Here is a 22,155-nt window from a genome sequence, read left to right as displayed (position 1 = left end):
GTAAGAAACGCTCATGCGTTTCTTTGTAAAGACAAGCAGTTGTTTGCTACGTGTGAAAGCACTGTTAGAACTGAGATCAGTGTTGCTTTTCTCAGTACAAGCTTTACTTTGAAAGATAATCGCGTTCTTTTGAAAGTTTATTAATTTCACGAAAGCTTTAGTAAGAAACGCACATGCGTTTCTTTGTAAAGACAAGCAGTTGTTTTCTAAGTGTGAAAGCACTGTTAGAACTGAGATCAGGTTTAATTTTATCAGTACAAGCTTTACTTTGAAAGATAATCGCGTTCTTTGAATGTTTATTAATTTCACGAAAGCTTTAGTAAGAAACGCACATGCGTTTCTTTGTCAAGACAAGCAGTTGTTTGCTACGTGTGAAAGCACTGTTAGAACTGAGATAAGGTTTAATTTTCTCAGTACAAGCTTTACTTTGAAAGATAATCGCGTTCTTTTGAAAGTTTATTAATTTCACCAAAGCTTTAGTAAGAAACGCTCATGCGTTTCTTTGTAAAGACAAGCAGTTGTTTGCTACGTGTGAAAGCACTGTTAGAACTGAGATCAGTGTTGCTTTTCTCAGTACAAGCTTTACTTTGAAAGATAATCGCGTTCTTTTGAAAGTTTATTAATTTCACGAAAGCTTTAGTAAGAAATGCCCATGCGTTTCTTTGTAAAGACAAGCAGTTGTTTTCTAAGTGTGAAAGCACTGTTAGAACTGAGATCAGGTTTAATTTTATCAGTCCAAGCTTTACTTTGAAAGATATTCGCGTTCTTTGAATGTTTATTAATTTCACGAAAGCTTTAGTAAGAAACGCACATGCGTTTCTTTGTCAAGACAAGCAGTTGTTTGCTACGTGTGAAAGCACTGTTAGAACTGAGATCAGGTTTAATTTCCTCACTACAAGCTTTACATTGAAATATAATTGCGTTCTTTGAAAGTTTATTAATTTCACGAAAGCTTTAGGAAGAAACGCACATGCGTTTCTTTGTAAGGAAAAGCAGTTGTTTGCTACGTGTGAAAGCACTGTTAGAACTGAGATCAGTGTTGCTTTTCTCAGTACAAGCTTTACTTTGAAAGATAATCGCGTTCTTTTGAAAGTTTATTAATTTCACGAAAGCTTTAGTAAGAAACGCACATGCGTTTCTTTGTAAAGACAAGCAGTTGTTTTCTAGGTGTGAAAGCACTGTTAGAACTGAGATCAGGTTTAATTTTATCAGTACAAGCTTTACTTTGAAAGATAATCGCGGTCTTTGAATGTTTATTAATTTCACGAAAGCTTTAGTAAGAAACGCACATGCGTTTCTTTGTCAAGACAAGCAGTTGTTTGCTACGTGTGAAAGCACTGTTAGAACGGAGATCAGGTTTAATTTTCTCAGTACAAGCTTTACTTTGAAAGATAATCGCGTTCTTTTGAATGTTTATTAATTTCACCAAAGCTTTATTAAGAAACGCACATGCGTTTCTTTGTAAAGACAAGCAGTTGTTTGCTACGTGTGAAAGCACTGTTAGAACTGAGATCAGTGTTGCTTTTCTCAGTACAAGCTTTACTTTGAAAGATAATCGCGTTCTTTTGAAAGTTTATTAATTTCACGAAAGCTTTAGTAAGAAACGCACATGCGTTTCTTTGTAAAGACAAGCAGTTGTTTGCTACGTGTGAAAGCACTGTTAGAACTGAGATCAGTGTTGCTTTTCTCAGTACAAGCTTTACTTTGAAAGATAATCGCGTTCTTTTGAAAGTTTATTAATTTCACGAAAGCTTTAGTAAGAAACGCACATGCGTTACTTTGTGAAGACAAGCAGTTGTTTGCTACGTGTGAAAGCACTGTTAGAACTGAGATCAGTGTTGCTTTTCTCAGTACAAGCTTTACTTTGAAAGATAATCGCGTTCTTTTGAAAGTTTATTAATTTCACGAACGCTGTAGTAAGAAACGCACATGCGTTTCTTTGTAAAGACAAGCAGTTGTTTGCTACGTGTGAAAGCACTGTTAGAACTGAGATCAGTGTTGCTTTTCTCAGTACAAGCTTTACTTTGAAAGATAATCGCGTTCTTTTGAAAGTTTATTAATTTCACGAACGCTGTAGTAAGAAACGCTCATGCGTTTCTTTGTAAAGACAAGCAGTTGTTTGCTCCGTGTGAAAGCACTGTTAGAACTGAGATCAGGTTTAATTTTATCAGTACAAGCTTTACTTTGAAAGATAATCGCTTTCTTTTGAAAGTTTATTAATTTCACGAAAGCTTTAGTAAGAAACGCACATGCGTTTCTTTGTAAAGACAAGCAGTTGTTTGCTACGTGTGAAAGCACTGTTAGAACTGAGATCAGTATTGCTTTTCTCAGTACAAGCTTTACTTTGAAAGATAATCGCGTTCTCTTGAAAGTTTATTAATTTCACGAACGCTTTAGTGAGAAACGCTCATGCGTTTCTTTGTAAAGACAAGCAGTTGTTTGCTACCTGTGAAAGCACTATTAGAACTGAGATCAGTGTTGCTTTTCTCAGTACAAGCTTTACTTTGAAAGATAATCGCGTTCTTTTGAAAGTTTATTAATTTCACGAAAGCTTTAGTAAGAAACGCACATGCGTTTCTTTGTCAAGACAAGCAGTTGTTTGCTACGTGTGAAAGCACTGTTAGAACTGAGATCAGGTTTAATTTCCTCAGTACAAGCTTTACTTTGAAAGATAATCGTGTTCTTTTGAAAGTTTATTAATTTCACGCAAGCTTTAGTAAGAAACGCTCATGCATTTCTTTGTAAAGACAAGCAGTTGTTTGCTCCGTGTGAAAGCACTGTTAGAACTGAGATCAGTGTTGCTTTTCTCAGTACAAGCTTTACTTTGAAATTTAATCGAGTTCTTTTGAAAGTTTATTAATTTTACGAAAGCTTTAGTAAGAAAGGCTCATGCGTTTCTTTGTAAAGACAAGCAGTGGTTTGCTACGTGTGAAAGCACTGTTAGAACTGAGATCAGTGTTGGTTTTCTCAGTACAAGCTTTACTTTGAAAGATAATCGCGTTCTTTTGAAAGTTTATTAATTTCTCGAACGCTTTAGTAAGAAACGCTCATGCGTTTCTTTGTAAAGACAAGCAGTTGTTTGCTACGTGTGAAAGCACTGTTAGAACTGAGATCAGTGTTGCTTTTCTCAGTACAAGCTTTACTTTGAAAGATAATCGCGTTCTTTTGAAAGTTTATTAATTTCACGAAAGCTTTAGTAAGAAACGCACATGCGTTACTTTGTAAAGACAAGCAGTTGTTTGCTAAGTGTGAAAGCACTGTTAGAACTGAGATCAGTGTTGCTTTTCTCAGTACAAGCTTTACTTTGAAAGATAATCGCGTTCTTTTGAAAGTTTATTAATTTCACGAACGCTGTAGTAAGAAACGCACATGCGTTTCTTTGTAAAGACAAGCAGTTGTTTGCTACGTGTGAAAGCACTGTTAGAACTGAGATCTGTGTTGCTTTTCTCAGTACAAGCTTTATTTTGAAAGATAATCGCGTTCTTTTGAAAGTTTATTAATTTCACGAACGCTGTAGTAAGAAACGCTCATGCGTTTCTTTGTAAAGACAAGCAGTTGTTTGCTCCGTGTGAAAGCACTGTTAGAACTGAGATCAGGTTTAATTTTATCAGTACAAGCTTTACTTTGAAAGATAATCGCTTTCTTTTGAAAGCTTATTAATTTCACGAAAGCTTTAGTAAGAAACGCACATGCGTTTCTTTGTAAAGACAAGCAGTTGTTTGCTACGTGTGAAAGCACTGTTAGAACTGAGATCAGTATTGCTTTTCTCAGTACAAGCTTTACTTTGAAAGATAATCGCGTTCTCTTGAAAGTTTATTAATTTCACGAACGCTTTAGTGAGAAACGCTCATGCGTTTCTTTGTAAAGACAAGCAGTTGTTTGCTACCTGTGAAAGCACTGTTAGAACTGAGATCAGGTTTAATTTTATCAGTACAAGCTTTACTTTGAAAGATAATCGCTTTCTTTTGAAAGCTTATTAATTTCACGAAAGCTTTAGTAAGAAACGCACATGCGTTTCTTTGTCAAGACAAGCAGTTGTTTGCTACGTTTGAAAGCACTGTTAGAACTGAGATCAGGTTTAATTTCCTCAGTACAAGCTATACTTTGAAAGATAATCGCGTTTTTAGTAAGAAACGCTCATGCATTTCTTTGTAAAGACAAGCAGTTGTTTGCTCCGTGTGAAAGCACTGTTAGAACTGAGATCAGTGTTGCTTTTCTCAGTACAAGCTTTACTTTGAAAGATAATCGCGTTCTTTTGAAAGTTTATTAATTTCACGAAAGCTTTAGTAAGAAACGCTCATGCGTTTCTTTGTAAAGACAAGCAGTTGGTTGCTACGTGTGAAAGCACTGTTAGAACTGAGATCAGTGTTGCTTTTCTCAGTACAAGCTTTACTTTGAAAGATAATCGCGTTCTTTTGAAAGTTTATTAATTTCACGAAAGCTTTAGTAAGAAACGCACATGCGTTTCTTTGTAAACACAAGGAGTTGTTTGCTACGTGTGAAAGCACTGTTAGAACTGAGATCAGGTTTAATTTTCTCAGTACAAGCTTTACTTTGAAAGATAATCGTGTTCTTTTGAAAGTTTATTAATTTCACGAAAGCTTTAGTAAGAAACACTCATGCGTTTCTTTGTAAAGACAAGCAGGTGTTTGCTACGTGTGAAAGCACTGTTAGAACTGAGATCAGTGTTGCTTTTCTCAGTACAAGCTTTACTTTGAAAGATAATCACTTTCTTTTGAAAGTTTATTAATTTCACGAAAGCTTTAGTAAGAAACGCACATGCGTTTCTTTGTAAAGACAAGCAGTTGTTTGCTACGTGTGAAAGCACTGTTAGAACTGAGATCAGTGTTGCTTTTCTCAGTACAAGCTTTACTTTGAAAGATAATCGCGTTCTTTGAAAGTTTATTAATTTCACGAACGCTTTAGTAAGAAACGCTCATGCGTTTCTTTGAAAAGACAAGCAGTTGTTTGCTACGTGTGAAAGCACTGTTAGAACTGAGATCAGTGTTGCTTTTCTCAGTACAAGCTTTACTTTGAAAGATAATCGCGTTCTTTTGAAAGTTTATTAATTTCACGAAAGCTTTAGTAAGAAACGCACATGCGTTTCTTTGTAAAGACAAGGAGTTGTTTGCTATGTGTGAAAGCACTGTTAGAACTGAGATCAGTGTTGTTTTTCTCAGTACAAGCTTTACTTTGAAAGATAATCGCTTTCTTTTGAAAGTTTATTAATTTCACGAAAGCTTTAGTAAGAAACGCACATGCGTTTCTTTGTAAAGGCAAGCAGTTGTTTGCTACGTGTGAAAGCACTGGTAGAACTGAGATCAGGTTTAATTTCCTCAGTACAAGCTTTACTTTGAAAGATAATCGCATTCTTTTGAAAGTTTATTAATTTCACGAAAGCTTTAGTAAGAAACGCTCATGCGTTTCTTTGTAAAGACAAGCAGTTGTTTGCTACGTGTGAAAGCACTGGTAGAACTGAGATCAGGTTTAATTTCTTCAGTACAAGCTTTACTTTGAAAGATAATCGCGTTCTTTTGAAAGTTTACTAATTTCACGAAAGCTTTTGTAAGAAAGCGTTTCTTTGTAAAGACAAGCAGTTGTTTGCTACGTGTGAAAGCACTGTTAGAACTGAGATCAGTGTTGCTTTTCTCAGTACAAGCTTTACTTTGGAAGATAATCGCGTTCTTTTGAAAGTTTATTAATTTCACGAAAGCTTTAGTAAGAAACGCTCATGCGTTTCTTTGTAAAGACAAGCAGTTGTTTGCTACGTGTGAAAGCACTGGTAGAACTGAGATCAGGTTTAATTTCCTCAGTACAAGCTTTACTTTGAAAGATAATCGCGTTCTTTTGAAAGTTTATTAATTTCACGAAAGCTTTAGTAAGAAAAGCAAATGCGTTTCTTTGTCAAGACAAGCAGTTGTTTGCTACGTGTGAAAGCACTGTTAGAACTGAGATCAGGTTTAATTTTCTCAGTACAAGCTTTACTTTGAAAGATAATCGTGTTCTTTTGAAAGTTTATTAATTTCACGAAAGCTTTAGTAAGAAATGCTCATGCGTTTCTTTGTAAAGACAAGCAATTGTTTGCTACGTGTGAAAGCACTGTTAGAACTGAGTTCAGTGTTGATTTTCTCAGTACAAGCTTTACTTTGAAAGATAATCGCGTTCGTTTGAAAGTTTATTAATTTCACGAACGCTTTAGTAAGAAACGCTCATGCGTTTCTTTGTAAAGACAAGCAGTTGTTTGCTACGTGTGAAAGCACTGTTAGAACTGAGATCAGGATTAATTTCCTCAGTACAAGCCTTACTTTGAAAGATAATCGCGTTCTTTTGTAAGTTTATTAATTTCACGAAAGCTTTAGTAAGAAACGCTCATGCCTTTTTTTGTAAAGACAAGCAGTTGTTTGCTACGTGTGAAAGCACTGTTAGAACTGAGATCAGTGTTGCTTTTCTCAGTACAAGTTTTACTTTGAAAGATAATCGCGTTCTTTTGAAATTTTATTAATTTCACGAAAGCTTTAGTAAGAAACGCACATGCGTTTCTTTGTAAAGACAAGCAGTGTTTGCTACGTGTGAAAGCACTGTTAGAACTGAGATCAGTGTTGCTTTTCTCAGTACAAGCTTTACTTTGAAAGATAATCGCGTTCTTTTGAAAGTTTATTAATTTCACGAAAGCTTTAGTAAGAAACGCTCATGCGTTTCTTTGTAAAGACAAGCAGTTGTTTGCTACGTGTGAAAGCACTGTTAGAACTGAGATCAGGTTTAATTTTATCAGTACAAGCTTTACTTTGAAAGATAATCGCTTTCTTTTGAAAGTTTATTTCACGAAAGCTTTAGTAAGAAACGCTCATGCGTTTCTTTGTAAAGACAAGCAGTTGTTTGCTACGTGTGAAAGCACTGTTAGAACTGAGATCAGTGTTGCTTTTCTCAGTACAAGCTTTACTTTGAAAGATAATCGCGTTCTTTTAAAAGTTTATTAATTTCACGAAAGCTTTAGTAAGAAACGCTCATGCGTTTCTTTGTAAAGACAAGCAGTTGGTTGCTACGTGTGAAAGCACTGTTAGAACTGAGATCAGTGTTGCTTTTCTCATTACAAGCTTTACTTTGAAAGATAATCGCGTTCTTTTGAAAGTTTATTAATTTCACGAAAGCTTTAGTAAGAAACGCACATGCGTTTCTTTGTAAAGACAAGCAGTTGTTTTCTAAGTGTGAAAGCACTGTTAGAACTGAGATCAGGTTTAATTTTATCAGTACAAGCTTTACTTTGAAAGATAATCGCGTTCTTTGAATGTTGATTAATTTCACGAAAGCTTTAGTAAGAAACGCACATGCGATCTTTGTCAAGACAAGCAGTTGTTTGCTACGTGTGAAAGCACTGTTAGAACTGAGATCAGTGTTGCTTTTCTCAGTACAAGCTTTACTTTGAAAGATAATCGCGTTCTTTTGAAAGTTTATTAATTTCACGAAAGCTTTAGTAAGAAACGCACATGCGTTTCTTTGTAAAGACAAGCAGTTGTTTGCTACGTGTGAAAGCACTGTTAGAACTGAGATCAGGTTTAATTTTATCAGTACAAGCTTTACTTTGAAAGATAATCGCTTTCTTTTGAAAGTTTATTAATTTCCTGAAAGCTTTAGTAAGAAATGCACATGCGTTTCTTTGTAGAGACAAGCAGTTGTTTGCTACATGTGAAAGCACTGTTAGAAATGAGATCAGTGTTGCTTTTCTCAGTACAAGCTTTACTTTGAAAGATAATCGCGTTCTTTTGAAAGTTTATTAATTTCACGAACGCTGTAGTAAGAAACGCACATGCGTTTCTTTGTAAAGACAAGCAGTTGTTTGCTACGTGTGAAAGCACTGTTAGAACTGAGATCTGTGTTGCTTTTCTCAGTACAAGCTTTATTTTGAAAGATAATCGCGTTCTTTTGAAAGTTTATTAATTTCACGAACGCTGTAGTAAGAAACGCTCATGCGTTTCTTTGTAAAGACAAGCAGTTGTTTGCTCCGTGTGAAAGCACTGTTAGAACTGATTTCAGGTTTAATTTTATCAGTACAAGCTTTACTTTGAAAGATAATCGCTTTCTTTTGAAAGCTTATTAATTTCACGAAAGCTTTAGTAAGAAACGCACATGCGTTTCTTTGTAAAGACAAGCAGTTGTTTGCTACGTGTGAAAGCACTGTTAGAACTGAGATCAGTATTGCTTTTCTCAGTACAAGCTTTACTTTGAAAGATAATCGCGTTCTCTTGAAAGTTTATTAATTTCACGAACGCTTTAGTGAGAAACGCTCATGCGTTTCTTTGTAAAGACAAGCAGTTTTTTGCTACCTGTGAAAGCAATGTTAGAACTGAGATCAGGTTTAATTTTATCAGTACAAGCTTTACTTTGAAAGATAATCGCTTTCTTTTGAAAGCTTATTAATTTCACGAAAGCTTTAGTAAGAAATGCACATGCGTTTCTTTGTCAAGACAAGCAGTTGTTTGCTACGTTTGAAAGCACTGTTAGAACTGAGATCAGGTTTAATTTCCTCAGTACAAGCTATACTTTGAAAGATAATCGCGTTTTTAGTAAGAAACGCTCATGCATTTCTTTGTAAAGACAAGCAGTTGTTTGCTCCGTGTGAAAGCACTGTTAGAACTGAGATCAGTGTTGCTTTTCTCAGTACAAGCTTTACTTTGAAAGATAATCGCGTTCTTTTGAAAGTTTATTAATTTCACGAAAGCTTTAGTAAGAAACGCTCATGCGTTTCTTTGTAAAGACAAGCAGTTGGTTGCTACGTGTGAAAGCACTGTTAGAACTGAGATCAGTGTTGCTTTTCTCAGTACAAGCTTTACTTTGAAAGATAATCGCGTTCTTTTGAAAGTTTATTAATTTCACGAAAGCTTTAGTAAGAAACGCACATGCGTTTCTTTGTAAACACAAGGAGTTGTTTGCTACGTGTGAAAGCACTGTTAGAACTGAGATCAGGTTTAATTTTCTCAGTACAAGCTTTACTTTGAAAGATAATCGTGTTCTTTTGAAAGTTTATTAATTTCACGAAAGCTTTAGTAAGAAACACTCATGCGTTTCTTTGTAAAGACAAGCAGGTGTTTGCTACGTGTGAAAGCACTGTTAGAACTGAGATCAGTGTTGCTTTTCTCAGTACAAGCTTTACTTTGAAAGATAATCGCGTTCTTTGAAAGTTTATTAATTTCACGAACGCTTTAGTAAGAAACGCTCATGCGTTTCTTTGAAAAGACAAGCAGTTGTTTGCTACGTGTGAAAGCACTGTTAGAACTGAGATCAGTGTTGCTTTTCTCAGTACAAGCTTTACTTTGAAAGATAATCGCGTTCTTTTGAAAGTTTATTAATTTCACGAAAGCTTTAGTAAGAAACGCACATGCGTTTCTTTGTAAAGACAAGGAGTTGTTTGCTATGTGTGAAAGCACTGTTAGAACTGAGATCAGTGTTGTTTTTCTCAGTACAAGCTTTACTTTGAAAGATAATCGCTTTCTTTTGAAAGTTTATTAATTTCACGAAAGCTTTAGTAAGAAACGCACATGCGTTTCTTTGTAAAGACAAGCAGTTGTTTGCTACGTGTGAAAGCACTGGTAGAACTGAGATCAGGTTTAATTTCCTCAGTACAAGCTTTACTTTGAAAGATAATCGCATTCTTTTGAAAGTTTATTAATTTCACGAAAGCTTTAGTAAGAAACGCTCATGCGTTTCTTTGTAAAGACAAGCAGTTGTTTGCTACGTGTGAAAGCACTGGTAGAACTGAGATCAGGTTTAATTTCTTCAGTACAACCTTTACTTTGAAAGATAATCGCGTTCTTTTGAAAGTTTACTAATTTCACGAAAGCTTTTGTAAGAAAGCGTTTCTTTGTAAAGACAAGCAGTTGTTTGCTACGTGTGAAAGCACTGTTAGAACTGAGATCAGTGTTGCTTTTCTCAGTACAAGCTTTACTTTGGAAGATAATCGCGTTCTTTTGAAAGTTTATTAATTTCACGAAAGCTTTAGTAAGAAACGCTCATGCGTTTCTTTGTAAAGACAAGCAGTTGTTTGCTACGTGTGAAAGCACTGATAGAACTGAGATCAGGTTTAATTTCCTCAGTACAAGCTTTACTTTGAAAGATAATCGCGTTCTTTTGAAAGTTTATTAATTTCACGAAAGCTTTAGTAAGAAAAGCAAATGCGTTTCTTTGTCAAGACAAGCAGTTGTTTGCTACGTGTGAAAGCACTGTTAGAACTGAGATCAGGTTTAATTTTCTCAGTACAAGCTTTACTTTGAAAGATAATCGCGTTCTTTTGAAAGTTTATTAATTTCACGAAAGCTTTAGTAAGAAATGCTCATGCGTTTCTTTGTAAAGACAAGCAGTTGTTTGCTACGTGTGAAAGCACTGTTAGAACTGAGTTCAGTGTTGATTTTCTCAGTACAAGCTTTACTTTGAAAGATAATCGCGTTCGTTTGAAAGTTTATTAATTTCACGAACGCTTTAGTAAGAAACGCTCATGCGTTTCTTTGTAAAGACAAGCAGTTGTTTGCTACGTGTGAAAGCACTGTTAGAACTGAGATCAGGATTAATTTCCTCAGTACAAGCCTTACTTTGAAAGATAATCGCGTTCTTTTGTAAGTTTATTAATTTCACGAAAGCTTTAGTAAGAAACGCTCATGCCTTTTTTTGTAAAGACAAGCAGTTGTTTGCTACGTGTGAAAGCACTGTTAGAACTGAGATCAGTGTTGCTTTTCTCAGTACAAGTTTTACTTTGAAAGATAATCGCGTTCTTTTGAAATTTTATTAATTTCACGAAAGCTTTAGTAAGAAACGCACATGCGTTTCTTTGTAAAGACAAGCAGTGTTTGCTACGTGTGAAAGCACTGTTAGAACTGAGATCAGTGTTGCTTTTCTCAGTACAAGCTTTACTTTGAAAGATAATCGCGTTCTTTTGAAAGTTTATTAATTTCACGAAAGCTTTAGTAAGAAACGCTCATGCGTTTCTTTGTAAAGACAAGCAGTTGTTTGCTACGTGTGAAAGCACTGTTAGAACTGAGATCAGGTTTAATTTTATCAGTACAAGCTTTACTTTGAAAGATAATCGCTTTCTTTTGAAAGTTTATTTCACGAAAGCTTTAGTAAGAAACGCTCATGCGTTTCTTTGTAAAGACAAGCAGTTGTTTGCTACGTGTGAAAGCACTGTTAGAACTGAGATCAGTGTTGCTTTTCTCAGTACAAGCTTTACTTTGAAAGATAATCGCGTTCTTTTAAAAGTTTATTAATTTCACGAAAGCTTTAGTAAGAAACGCTCATGCGTTTCTTTGTAAAGACAAGCAGTTGGTTGCTACGTGTGAAAGCACTGTTAGAACTGAGATCAGTGTTGCTTTTCTCATTACAAGCTTTACTTTGAAAGATAATCGCGTTCTTTTGAAAGTTTATTAATTTCACGAAAGCTTTAGTAAGAAACGCACATGCGTTTCTTTGTAAAGACAAGCAGTTGTTTTCTAAGTGTGAAAGCACTGTTAGAACTGAGATCAGGTTTAATTTTATCAGTACAAGCTTTACTTTGAAAGATAATCGCGTTCTTTGAATGTTGATTAATTTCACGAAAGCTTTAGTAAGAAACGCACATGCGATCTTTGTCAAGACAAGCAGTTGTTTGCTACGTGTGAAAGCACTGTTAGAACTGAGATCAGTGTTGCTTTTCTCAGTACAAGCTTTACTTTGAAAGATAATCGCGTTCTTTTGAAAGTTTATTAATTTCACGAAAGCTTTAGTAAGAAACGCACATGCGTTTCTTTGTAAAGACAAGCAGTTGTTTGCTACGTGTGAAAGCACTGTTAGAACTGAGATCAGGTTTAATTTTATCAGTACAAGCTTTACTTTGAAAGATAATCGCTTTCTTTTGAAAGTTTATTAATTTCCTGAAAGCTTTAGTAAGAAACGCACATGCGTTTCTTTGTAGAGACAAGCAGTTGTTTGCTACGTGTGAAAGCACTGTTAGAAATGAGATCAGTGTTGCTTTTCTCAGTACAAGCTTTACTTTGAAAGATAATCGCGTTCTTTTGAAAGTTTATTAATTTCACGAACGCTTTAGTAAAAAACGCTCATGCGTTTCTTTGTAAAGACAAGCAGTTGTTTGCTACGTGTGAAAGCACTGTTAGAACTGAGATCAGTGTTGCTTTTCTCAGTACAAGCTTTACTTTGAAAGATAATCGCTTTCTTTTGAAAGTTTATTAATTCCACGAAAGCTTTAGTAAGAAACGCACATGCGTTTCTTTGTCAAGACAAGCAGTTGTTTGCTACGTGTGAAAGCACTGTTAGAACTGAGATCAGTGTTGCTTTTCTCAGTACAAGCTTTACTTTGAAAGATAATCGCGTTGTTTTGAAAGTTTATTAATTTCACGAACGCTGTAGTAAGAAACGCTCATGCGTTTTTTTGTAAAGACAAGCAGTTGTTTGCTACGAGTGAAAGCGTTGTTAGAACTGAGATCAGTGTTGCTTTTCTCATACAAGCTTTACTTTGAAAGATAATCGCATTCTTTTGAAAGTTTATTAATTTCACGAAAGCTTTAGTAAGAAACGCACATGCGTTTCTTTGTCAAGACAAGCAGTTGTTTGCTACGTGTGAAAGCACTGTTAGAACTGAGATCAGTATTGCTTCTCTCAGTACAAGCTTTACTTTGAAAGATAATCGCGTTCTTTTGAAAGTTTATTAATTTCACGAAAGCTTTAGTAAGAAACGCACATGCGTTTCTTTGTAAAGACAAGCAGTTGTTTGCTACGTGTGAAAGCACTGTTAGAACTGAGATCAGGTTTAATTTTATCAGTACAAGCTTTACTTTGAAAGATAATCGCTTTCTTTTGAAAGTTTATTTCACGAAAGCTTTAGTAAGAAACGCTCATGCGTTTCTTTGTAAAGACAAGCAGTTGTTTGCTACGTGTGAAAGCACTGTTAGAACTGAGATCAGTGTTGCTTTTCTCAGTACAAGCTTTACTTTGAAAGATAATCGCGTTCTTTTGAAAGTTTATTAATTTCACGAAAGCTTTAGAAAGAAACGCACATGCGTTTCTTTGTAAAGACAAGCAGTTGTTTGCTATGTGTGAAAGCACTGTTAGAACTGAGATCAGGTTTAATTTTATCAGTACAAGCTTTACTTTGAAAGATAATCGCTTTCTTTTGAAAGTTTATTAATTTCACGAAAGCTTTAGTAAGAAACGCACATGCGTTTCTTTGTAGAGACAAGCAGTTGTTTGCTACGTGTGAAAGCACTGTTAGAACTGAGATCAGTGTTGCTTTTCTCAGTACAAGCTTTACTTTGAAAGATAATCGCGTTCTTTTGAAAGTTTATTAATTTCACGAAAGCTTTAGTAAGAAACGCACATGCGTTTCTTTGTAAAGACAAGCAGTTGTTTGCTACGTGTGAAAGCACTGTTAGAACTGAGATCAGGTTTAATTTTATCAGTACAAGCTTTACTTTGAAAGATAATCGCTTTCTTTTGAAAGTTTATTTCACGAAAGCTTTAGTAAGAAACGCTCATGCGTTTCTTTGTAAAGACAAGCAGTTGTTTGCTACGTGTGAAAGCACTGTTAGAACTGAGATCAGTGTTGCTTTTCTCAGTACAAGCTTTACTTTGAAAGATAATCGCGTTCTTTTAAAAGTTTATTAATTTCACGAAAGCTTTAGTAAGAAACGCTCATGCGTTTCTTTGTAAAGACAAGCAGTTGGTTGCTACGTGTGAAAGCACTGTTAGAACTGAGATCAGTGTTGCTTTTCTCAGTACAAGCTTTACTTTGAAAGATAATCGCGTTCTTTTGAAAGTTTATTAATTTCAAGAAAGCTTTAGTAAGAAACGCACATGCGTTTCTTTGTAAAGACAAGCAGTTGTTTTCTAAGTGTGAAAGCACTGTTAGAACTGAGATCAGGTTTAATTTTGTCATTACAAGCTTTACTTTGAAAGATAATCGCGTTCTTTGAATGTTTATTAATTTCACGAAAGCTTTAGTAAGAAACGCACATGCGTTTCTTTGTCAAGACAAGCAGTTGTTTGCTACGTGTGAAAGCACTGTTAGAACTGAGATAAGGTTTAATTTTCTCAGTACAAGCTTTACTTTGAAAGATAATCGCGTTCTTTTGAAAGTTTATTAATTTCATGAAAGCTTTAGTAAGAAACGCACATGCGTTTCTTTAAGACAAGCAGTTGTTTGCTACGTGTGAAAGCACTGTTAGAACTGAGATCAGTGTTGCTTTTCTCAGTACAAGCTTTACTTTGAAAGATAATCGCGTTCTTTTGAAAGTTTATTAATTTCACGAAAGCTTTAGTAAGAAACGCACATGCGTTTCTTTGTAAAGACAAGCAGTTGTTTTCTAAGTGTGAAAGCACTGTTAGAACTGAGATCAGGTTTAATTTTATCAGTACAAGCTTTACTTTGAAAGATAATCGCGTTCTTTGAATGTTTATTAATTTCACGAAAGCTTTAGTAAGAAACGCACATGCGTTTCTTTGTCAAGACAAGCAGTTGTTTGCTACGTGTGAAAGCACTGTTAGAACTGAGATCAGTGTTGCTTTTCTCAGTACAAGCTTTACTTTGAAAGATAATCGCGTTCTTTTGAAAGTTTATTAATTTCACGAAAGCTTTAGTAAGAAACGCACATGCGTTTCTTCGTAAAGACAAGCAGTTGTTTGCTACGTGTGACAGCACTGTTAGAACTGAGATCAGGTTTAATTTTATCAGTACAAGCTTTACTTTGAAAGATAATCGCTTTCTTTTGAAAGTTTATTAATTTCCTGAAAGCTTTAGTAAGAAACGCACATGCGTTTCTTTGTAGAGACAAGCAGTTGTTTGCTACGTGTGAAAGCACTGTTAGAACTGAGATCAGTGTTGCTTTTCTCAGTACAAGCTTTACTTTGAAAGATAATCGCATTCTTTTGAAAGTTTATTAATTTCTCGAACGCTTTAGTAAAAAACGCTCATGCGTTTCTTTGTAAAGACAAGCAGTTGGTTGCTACGTGTGAAAGCACTGTTAGAACTGAGATCAGTGTTGCTTTTCTCAGTACAAGCTTTACTTTGAAAGATAATCGCGTTCTTTTGAAAGTTTATTAATTTCAAGAAAGCTTTAGTAAGAAACGCACATGCGTTTCTTTGTAAAGACAAGCAGTTGTTTTCTAAGTGTGAAAGCACTGTTAGAACTGAGATCAGGTTTAATTTTATCATTACAAGCTTTACTTTGAAAGATAATCGCGTTCTTTGAATGTTTATTAATTTCACGAAAGCTTTAGTAAGAAACGCACATGCGTTTCTTTGTCAAGACAAGCAGTTGTTTGCTACGTGTGAAAGCACTGTTAGAACTGAGATAAGGTTTAATTTTCTCAGTACAAGCTTTACTTTGAAAGATAATCGCGTTCTTTTGAAAGTTTATTAATTTCACGAAAGCTTTAGTAAGAAACGCACATGCGTTTCTTTAAGACAAGCAGTTGTTTGCTACGTGTGAAAGCACTGTTAGAACTGAGATCAGTGTTGCTTTTCTCAGTACAAGCTTTACTTTGAAAGATAATCGCGTTCTTTTGAAAGTTTATTAATTTCACGAAAGCTTTAGTAAGAAACGCACATGCGTTTCTTTGTAAAGACAAGCAGTTGTTTGCTACGTGTGAAAGCACTGTTAGAACTGAGATCAGGTTTAATTTTATCAGTACAAGCTTTACTTTGAAAGATAATCGCTTTCTTTTGAAAGTTTATTAATTTCACGAAAGCTTTAGTAAGAAACGCACATGGGTTTCTTTGTAGAGACAAGCAGTTGTTTGCTACGTGTGAAAGCACTGTTAGAACTGAGATCAGTGTTGCTTTTCTCAGTACAAGCTTTACTTTGAAAGATAATCGCGTTCTTTTGAAAGTTTATTAATTTCACGAAAGCTTTAGTAAGAAACGCCCATGCGTTTCTTTGTAAAGACAAGCAGTTGTTTTCTAAGTGTGAAAGCACTGTTAGAACTGAGATCAGGTTTAATTTTATCAGTCCAAGCTTTACTTTGAAAGATATACGCGTTCTTTGAATGTTTATTAATTTCACGAAAGCTTTAGTAAGAAACGCACATGCGTTTCTTTGTCAAGACAAGCAGTTGTTTGCTACGTGTGAAAGCACTGTTAGAACTGAGATCAGGTTTAATTTCCTCAGTACAAGCTTTACTTTGAAATATAATTGCGTTCTTTGAAAGTTCATTAATTTCACGAAAGCTTTAGTAAGAAACGCACATGCGTTTCTTTGTAAGGAAAAGCAGTTGTTTGCTACGTGTGAAAGCACTGTTAGAACTGAGATCAGGTTTAATTTTACCAGTACAAGCTTTACTTTGAAAGATAATCGCTTTCTTTTGAAAGTTTATTTCACGAAAGCTTTAGTAAGAAACGCTCATGCGTTTCTTTGTAAAGACAAGCAGTTGTTTGCTACGTGTGAAAGCACTGTTAGAACTGAGATCAGTGTTGCTTTTCTCATACAAGCTTTACTTTGAAAGATAATCGCATTCTTTTGAAAGTTTATTAATTTCACGAAAGCTTTAGTAAGAAACGCACATGCGTTTCTTTGTCAAGACAAGCAGTTGTTTGCTACGTGTGAAAGCACTGTTAGAACTGAGATCAGTATTGCTTCTCTCAGTACAAGCTTTACTTTGAAAGATAATCGCGTTCTTTTGAAAGTTTATTAATTTCACGAAAGCTTTAGTAAGAAACGCACATGCGTTTCTTTGTAAAGACAAGCAGTTGTTTGCTACGTGTGAAAGCACTGTTAGAACTGAGATCAGGTTTAATTTTATCAGTACAAGCTTTACTTTGAAAGATAATCGCTTTCTTTTGAAAGTTTATTTCACGAAAGCTTTAGTAAGAAACGCTCATGCGTTTCTTTGTAAAGACAAGCAGTTGTTTGCTACGTGTGAAAGCACTGTTAGAACTGAGATCAGTGTTGCTTTTCTCAGTACAAGCTTTACTTTGAAAGATAATCGCGTTCTTTTAAAAGTTTATTAATTTCACGAAAGCTTTAGTAAGAAACGCTCATGCGTTTCTTTGTCAAGACAAGCAGTTGTTTGCTACGTGTGAAAGCACTGTTAGAACTGAGATCAGTGTTGCTTTTCTCAGTACAAGCTTTACTTTGAAAGATAATCGCGTTCTTTTGAAAGTTTATTAATTTCACGAAAGCTTTAGTAAGAAACGCACATGCGTTTCTTTGTAAAGACAAGCAGTTGTTTGCTACGTGTGAAAGCACTGTTAGAACTGAGATCAGGTTTAATTTTATCAGTACAAGCTTTACTTTGAAAGATAATCGCTTTCTTTTGAAAGTTTATTAATTTCACGAAAGCTTTAGTAAGAAACGCACATGCGTTTCTTTGTAGAGACAAGCAGTTGTTTGCTACGTGTGAAAGCACTGTTTTAACTGAGATCAGTGTTGCTTTTCTCAGTACAAGCTTTACTTTGAAAGATAATCGCGTTCTTTTGAAAGTTTATTAATTTCACGAAAGCTTTAGTAAGAAACGCCCATGCGTTTCTTTGTAAAGACAAGCAGTTGTTTTCTAAGTGTGAAAGCACTGTTAGAACTGAGATCAGGTTTAATTTTATCAGTCCAAGCTTTACTTTGAAAGATATACGCGTTCTTTGAATGTTTATTAATTTCACGAAAGCTTTAGAAAGAAACGCACATGCGTTTCTTTGTAAAGAAAAGCAGTTGTTTGCTCCGTGTGAAAGCACTGTTAGAACTGAGATCAGTGTTGCTTTTCTCAGTACAAGCTTTACTTTGAAAGATAATCGCGTTCTTTTGAAAGTTTATTAATTTCACGAAAGCTTTAGTAAGAAACGCACATGCGTTTCTTTGTAAAGACAAGCAGTTGTTTCCTACGTGTGAAAGCACTGTTAGAACTGAGATCAGTGTTGCTTTTCTCAGTACAAGCTTTACTTTGAAAGATAATCGCGTTCTTTTGAAAGTTTATTAATTTCACGAACGCTGTAGTAAGAAACGCACATGCGTTTCTTTGTAAAGACAAGCAGTTGTTTGCTACGTGTGAAAGCACTGTTAGAACTGAGATCAGTGTTGCTTTTCTCAGTACAAGCTTTACTTTGAAAGATAATCGCGTTCTTTTGAAAGTTTATTAATTTCACGAACGCTGTAGTAAGAAACGCTCATGCATTTCTTTGTAAAGACAAGCAGTTGTTTGCTCCGTGTGAAAGCACTGTTAGAACTGAGATCAGGTTTAATTTTATCAGTACAAGCTTTACATTGAAAGATAATCGCTTTCTTTTGAAAGTTTATTAATTTCATGAAAGCTTTAGTAAGAAACGCACATGCGTTTCTTTGTAAAGACAAGCAGTTGTTTGCTACGTGTGAAAGCACTGTTAGAACTGAGATCAGTGTTGCTTTTCTCAGTACAAGCTTTACTTTGAAAGATAATCGCATTCTTTGAAAGTTTATTAATTTCACGAACGCTTTAGTAAGAAACGCTCATGCGTTTCTTTGAAAAGACAAGCAGTTGTTTGCTACGTGTGAAAGCACTGTTAGAACTGAGATCAGTGTTGCTTTTCTCAGTACAACCTTTACTTTGAAAGATAATCGCGTTCTTTTGAAAGTTTATTAATTTCACGAACGCTGTAGTAAGAAACGCTCATGCGTTTTTTTGTAAAGACAAGCAGTTGTTTGCAACGAGTGAAAGCGTTGTTAGAACTGAGATCAGTGTTGCTTTTCTCAGTACAAGCTTTACTTTGAAAGATAATCGCGTTCTTTTGAAAGTTTATTAATTTCACGAAAGCTTTAGTAAGAAACGCACATGCGTTTCTTTGTCAAGACAAGCAGTTGTTTGCTACGTGTGAAAGCACTGTTAGAACTGAGATCAGTATTGCTTTTCTCAGTACAAGCTTTACTTTGAAAGATAATCGCGTTCTTTTGAAAGTTTATTAATTTCACGAAAGCTTTAGTAAGAAACGCACATGCGTTTCTTTGTAAAGACAAGCAGTTGTTTGCTACGTGTGAAAGCACTGTTAGAACTGAGATCAGGTTTAATTTTATCAGTACAAGCTTTACTTTGAAAGATAATCGCTTTCTTTTGAAAGTTTATTTCACGAAAGCTTTAGTAAGAAACGCTCATGCGTTTCTTTGTAAAGACAAGCAGTTGTTTGCTACGTGTGAAAGCACTGTTAGAACTGAGATCAGTGTTGCTTTTCTCAGTACAAGCTTTACTTTGAAAGATAATCGCGTTCTTTTGAAAGTTTATTAATTTCACGAAAGCTTTAGTAAGAAACGCACATGCGTTTCTTTGTAAAGACAAGCAGTTGTTTGCTACGTGTGAAAGCACTGTTAGAACTGAGATCAGTGTTGCTTTTCTCAGTACAAGCTTTACTTTGAAAGATAATCGCGTTCTTTTGAAAGTTTATTAATTTCACGAACGCTGTAGTAAGAAACGCACATGCGTTTCTTTGTAAAGACAAGCAGTTGTTTGCTACGTGTGAAAGCACTGTTAGAACTGAGATCAGTGTTGCTTTTCTCAGTACAAGCTTTACTTTGAAAGATAATCGCGTTCTTTGAAAGTTTATTATTTTCACGAACGCTGTAGTAAGAAACGCTCATGCGTTTCTTTGTAAAGACAAGCAGTTGTTTGCTCTGTGTGAAAGCACTGTTAGAACTGAGATCAGGTTTAATTTTATCAGTACAAGCTTTACTTTGAAAGATAATCGCTTTCTTTTGAAAGTTTATTAATTTCACGAAAGCTTTAGTAAGAAACGCACATGCGTTTCTTTGTAAAGACAAGCAGTTGTTTGCTACGTGTGAAAGCACTGTTAGAACTGAGATCAGTATTGCTTTTCTCAGTACAAGCTTTACTTTGAAAGATAATCGCGTTCTTTTGAAAGTTTATTAATTTCACGAACGCTTTAGTAAGAAACGCACATGCGTTTCTTTGTAAAGACAAGCAGTTGTTTGCTACGTGTGAAAGCACTGTTAGAACTGAGATCAGTATTGCTTTTCTCAGTACAAGCTTTACTTTGAAAGATAATCGCGTTCTTTTGAAAGTTTATTAATTTCACGAACGCTTTAGTAAGAAACGCTCATGCGTTTCTTTGAAAAGACAAGCAGTTGTTTGCTACGTGTGAAAGCACTGTTAGAACTGAGATCAGTGTTGCTTTTCTCAGTACAAGCTTTACTTTGAAAGATAATCGCGTTCTTTTGAAAGTTTATTAATTTCACGAAAGCTTTAGTAAGAAACGCACATGCGTTTCTTTGTAAACACAAGGAGTTGTTTGCTACGTGTGAAAGCACTGTTAGAACTGAGATCAGTGTTGCTTTTCTCAGTACAAGCTTTACTTTGAAAGATAATCGCGTTCTTTTGAAAGTTTATTAATTTCACGAAAGCTTTAGTAAGAAACGCTCATGCTTTTCTTTGTAAAGACAAGCATTTGTTTGCTACCTGTGAAAGCACTGTTAGAACTGAGATCAGGTTTAATTTCCTCAGTACAAGCTTTACTTTGAAAGATAATTGCGTTCTTTGAAAGTTTATTAATTTCACGAAAGCTTTAGTAAGAAACGCACATGCGTTTCTTTGTAAAGACAAGCAGTTGTTTGCTACGTGTGAAAGCACTGTTAGAACTGAGATCAGTGTTGCTTTTCTCAGTACACGCTTTACTTTGAAAGATAATCGCGTTCTTTGAAAGTTTATTAATTTCACGAACGCTTTAGTAAGAAACGCTCATGCGTTTCTTTGTAAAGACAAGCAGTTGTTTGCTATGTGTGAAAGCACTGGTAGAACTGAGATCAGGTTTAATTTCCTCAGTACAAGCTTTACTTTGAAAGATAATCGTGTTCTTTGAAAGTTTATTAATTTAGCGAAAGCTTTAGTAAGAAACACTCATGCATTTCTTTGTAAAGACAAGCAGTTGTTTGCTACGTGTGAAAGCACTGTTAGAACTGAGATCCGTGTTGCTTTTCTCAGTACAAGCTTTACTTTGAAAGATAATCGCGTTCTTTTAAAAGTTTATTAATTTCACGAAAGCTTTAGTAAGAAACGCTCATGCGTTTCTTTGTAAAGACAAGCAGTTGGTTGCTACGTGTGAAAGCACTGTTAGAACTGAGATCAGTGTTGCTTTTCTCAGTACAAGCTTTACTTTGAAAGATAATCGCGTTCTTTTGAAAGTTTATTAATTTCAAGAAAGCTTTAGTAAGAAACGCACATGCGTTTCTTTGTAAAGACAAGCAGTTGTTTTCTAAGTGTGAAAGCACTGTTAGAACTGAGATCAGGTTTAATTTTATCATTACAAGCTTTACTTTGAAAGATAATCGCGTTCTTTGAATGTTTATTAATTTCACGAAAGCTTTAGTAAGAAACGCACATGCGTTTCTTTGTCAAGACAAGCAGTTGTTTGCTACGTGTGAAAGCACTGTTAGAACTGAGATAAGGTTTAATTTTCTCAGTACAAGCTTTACTTTGAAAGATAATCGCTTTCTTTTGAAAGTTTATTAATTTCATGAAAGCTTTAGTAAGAAACGCACATGCGTTTCTTTAAGACAAGCAGTTGTTTGCTACGTGTGAAAGCACTGTTAGAACTGAGATCAGTGTTGCTTTTCTCAGTACAAGCTTTACTTTGAAAGATAATCGCGTTCTTTTGAAAGTTTATTAATTTCACGAAAGCTTTAGTAAGAAACGCACATGCGTTTCTTTGTAAAGACAAGCAGTTGTTTGCTACGTGTGAAAGCACTGTTAGAACTGAGATCAGGTTTAATTTTATCAGTACAAGCTTTACTTTGAAAGATAATCGCTTTCTTTTGAAAGTTTATTAATTTCACGAAAGCTTTAGTAAGAAACGCACATGCGTTTCTTTGTAGAGACAAGCAGTTGTTTGCTACGTGTGAAAGCACTGTTAGAACTGAGATCAGTGTTGCTTTTCTCAGTACAAGCTTTACTTTGAAAGATAATCGCGTTCTTTTGAAAGTTTATTAATTTCACGAAAGCTTTAGTAAGAAACGCCCATGCGTTTCTTTGTAAAGACAAGCAGTTGTTTTCTAAGTGTGAAAGCACTGTTAGAACTGAGATCAGGTTTAATTTTATCAGTCCAAGCTTTACTTTGAAAGATATACGCGTTCTTTGAATGTTTATTAATTTCACGAAAGCTTTAGTAAGAAACGCACATGCGTTTCTTTGTCAAGACAAGCAGTTGTTTGCTCCGTG

The sequence above is a fragment of the Chionomys nivalis genome, chromosome 26 (genome assembly GCF_950005125.1).
Source record: "Chionomys nivalis chromosome 26, mChiNiv1.1, whole genome shotgun sequence".
In the NCBI taxonomy this organism is placed as follows: Eukaryota; Metazoa; Chordata; class Mammalia; order Rodentia; family Cricetidae; genus Chionomys; species Chionomys nivalis.
Note: the sequence above shows the minus strand (reverse complement) of the source record.